Raw genomic sequence first — 4,040 nt, forward strand, 5'->3', positions numbered from 1 at the left:
GTCGTTTCCAAAGCTTGGCAAGGCGCGAGCGCACAGATTGAGGTCTATGCGCCAGCTCCTCGATAACTTCAAACTTAAGTGGCGGAGAGTTGGCAGGAGGGGAGATGTCAGGTGTCAGCTGGTCTTCTGAGGTGCATAGTTGTTGGTACAGAACCTTTGAGTCCTTTCTGGTTGCTTCATCCACTTGATTCTTTACGAAGGTGGTGAGTTTGCGAAAAGCCCAAGGACCAAAGGAAACAAGCAACATAAAGCCAATGAAGGGCCCCCAAAAGGCTGGGAGCACTGTTGTTATCCATGGAGTGGTAGAAAACCAATTTTTGTACCAGCTCTCACTCTGCTCTATATCTTTTTATCTATTTACTAAATTATCCTCTATGTGTTGAATGCTATCTCTAGCTAAGCCGAATTTATTTTAAAAAGCAACATTTTACTCTAAGGATGACACAAATTCCCCCCTCCCTCAAAAAATGTTAATTTTGAACCACGGCGGTTATTCTGCACTCTTTGCTAGGAAATCAACAATAGTGTAAACTTCTTTAAGTTTGTAAACATTTTTAGCAACAGTTATAAGGCATTAGCAGATTCTAGAGTATGAACCAATGAATAAATATTTGTGCTTACACCAATAACACCTAGGCCTTTTAATAAGGCTAGGGTGATGGCAGTGTTTGATTCTTGTACTGCAGATGGTCAACACCTCCACCATCACTGACCATGCCTATCTGCTATTCATCTCAACCGCCCTTCTGCTTTGGCGACCCCCTGCCTGTCTCTGACCCCTTCGCTCTGCAATCCAGCCCCAAGCCTCACTTCGGCATCACCTTGGAACAGGTGGTAGAACTTGAACTTTGCCTTTTGGTACCCAATATGATTCCCCCTAAAAGTGTAATCAAATTCTTGTCGTTGATTTCTCCTTTCAGTTCATGATTGCCCCCAATTTAACGTTTTTTGCCTGTTTCACTAGTTTATCTCCCCCATTGTTTTACATTTGTTTCTTTAGTCCTAGTACCACTGTGTTTTGGTTGTTTTAATGCCTAAATTGACTGTTAGATCAAAAATTGCCTTATTACCTCTTAAATATAATCTTGTGTCTCTCCCCCGCTGCAGAACAAACAATATTTTAATGCTCTGTGTAAAATGAATGCCACAAACCTGTAAGTTTTGAAATGAAATTCATGTTTCTTCCATATCCTCTAACACAGAGGCAGAAAAAGGCCTTATTTGGGTTGTGGGGAGTGGTGGTCAGGAGTGTTAAAGAGACACATGCAGTGATGTTCAAATTAAACTACTTGGGTCCTGGTACACTGACAATATTGATAATTATTTAACAAGCCATATAGAAATGTTACTATATATTACATCTTTCCACTCTTCATAGATGTATTGAGCTCTCTGTCATAGTCATTGTTTTCTAAGAAATGAAAAAGCCTCTAGGAAAGAAAGAGAAAAACTTATTATCTGTTTATAAAGGTAAAATAATGAAATAAAACTGAGAATTGAGGGGAGTGGAAAGAGGGTACAGAGGTTGGATTTGGGATGTTAAGGGTCACTGATGGGGGGAAAAGAAGGGACTGCTCTTAAAATGTCTGTCAAGTACGTTAAAAGCATGAAATTAGAATTGAAGGGAATTTCTGTGAAACTGATTAATATCCTAGACTTTAGGACCTAGAGAGTTTCCAAATTTATCTTGCAGTGAGTCCAAATGCAGATTATCGAAATACTTTTTAGAAAGTGTAATTATTTGAAGTAATAAAGATTGAAGAAGGTTTGGAGTTCCTTTGAAGATATTAAAAAAGCCATTTACTTCCTATTATCAGATAATGGTAACATTATTAGTGCATTTTCATTGAACTTCCTGCAACATCCTGATGTAGAAGCATTATTTTTTCCTAATTTATCCATATAAATATGTGGCGTACATTTTTTCTTATTAATTTTGCATCAAACTTGTCTATTTGAAAATACCTTATTCAGCTTCCCATCAGCACATTGTGTATAGAATTGATTTAAATGATGTAATTAAAATATAATTTATGTTCTCTATTAGAAATGTAAGCAGGTTTGTTTTATTTTTGTTTCTTTTGATCTCGGTGCCATAATCAGTGGTGCTCAGGGTTTCTTCCTGCTTCTCTGCTTATTGACCACTTCTGAAAGGTCTCAGGAGTATCTGGGTTATATGGTACCTGGGATAGAAACCTAGTTATTTGTTTGCAAGTAAGATGCCTTGTCTGCTGTACTACCTCTCCAGTTACTGCAAACAGCTTTGGAAATTACTCCCAATTTGCAAAAAGTTAGGGTATTAATCCACTACTCTAAAGAAGTGCACATTTATATTTAAAATCCTATCAGGTTTGGATGGTGTTTGGATATGTTTTTCCTCTTATATTGCTAACCTTGGAATTAACTTTATTAATGGTAATTAAGAAGCCTAGACATTTAGAGCCTCTGTGGCAAGGTGAAAATAGTATCCTCATAAGTTGAATTATAAAAACAAAGTATGTACTTTATTTCAAATAAACCATTAAAATCATATAAGCAAGAATATATGCACACTTCTCTCTCAATAGGCTTATCTAAGTTAAAAGAGATGTTTTGTGAATGTTATATTCACTCAGTGCCCAAAAATGGCAATGAAAGGTAGCTTTTTTTTTCAAAATCATTGTATGAATCCAATTTCTTGCTAAATTGCTTTTTGTCTTTTGAATATGTTGAATACAGTTGAACAAGAGCCCTAGCAATTCAGTAAGCAATTCAGTGAATGTTCTGGCTAACCTCTATAGCGACCATGCAACAAATTTCAGTGTTAATCCTTGGGAAATTAAATCAGCAAAGCCATAGTAAAACCTTCTTATTCAGCTTGCAAAAGTTCAAAGAACTGTTATAACTCCAAAGCAATTGATGATATTTCAGAGTTCCGTGCTGTGGGGAGAGGTAATGTGTGTTCTCTTAATGTGGAGGCAAACAGGGCTCTACTGGATTTATCTTATCTTTAAAGAGAATATTGGGTGAGCAGAGCTCTATAACTGAGACTATAGTTCCAGGTTTTAAATAAAATGATATTTTCTTCAGATACATGCACCTGGAAGTTCTTAGATGAAGGTATGCGTGACCTATGAGTGGGCTCATTTCAGTGGTAATTCTATTTTTGGAAGGGAAAAATATCTCAAACATTATTCAAGGTGGAAACCACTTAATCCCTGTGATGCTTGTGCCATTGCAACAGTCTTGGGAGCCTTGAGGATCATACATATATGCTCAGAACCATGCAGTGAAAGGGATAGTACTTCTTATATGTACAAGGCATGTATGTGCCCTTAACCTCTGAGACATCTCACTGGGTCTTTAAACACCTTTTAAAAATAAATTCTTTAATTGAAGCACCATGAGATACAGCCACAAACTTTTTCATGATTAAGTTTCAGTTGTACAATGTACATCATTTGGGGGAGGGGTGTTTGGGCCACACAAGGTGGCGTTCAGGGGTTACTCCTGGCTCTGCACTCAGAAATTGCTCCTGCTAGACTCTGGAGACGATATGGGATGCTGGGGATCAAACCTGGGTCCGATCCCAGTACCGGGTCTGCTTCATGTAAGGCAAATGCCCTTCTGTTGTGCTATTGCTCAGGCCCCTGTGCATCACTTTTAACCAGTGCATATTTCCCAACCCCAATGTCCCCATTTGTTCTGCCAATGTTCTGCCTCCTCCCCATTTTTCTTTCCCCTGCCTGCCTTTGTGGAAGACATTCCCCCCCTCTCTCCCTCTTCTCTTTTTTTTATAGACTCTGATATACAATATTGTTATTGGAGGGGTATCATGCATATTAATTTATCTCCTTTCAGCACTCCAGTTCTTATACAGGGTGATTATTTCCATTTAACATTTAAATAATATTTTTATTCTCTGTATTTCATATGTTGTCCTACCATTCCACGTGGGAAACTCTTCAGCAGATGAACACCATTTAGAATCGATTTTTTTTTCTTTTTTGGGTCACACCCAGCAGCTCTCAGGGGTACTCCTGGCTCTATGCTCAAATATC

Source organism: Suncus etruscus, chromosome X (assembly GCF_024139225.1).
Source record: "Suncus etruscus isolate mSunEtr1 chromosome X, mSunEtr1.pri.cur, whole genome shotgun sequence".
Classification (NCBI taxonomy): domain Eukaryota; kingdom Metazoa; phylum Chordata; class Mammalia; order Eulipotyphla; family Soricidae; genus Suncus; species Suncus etruscus.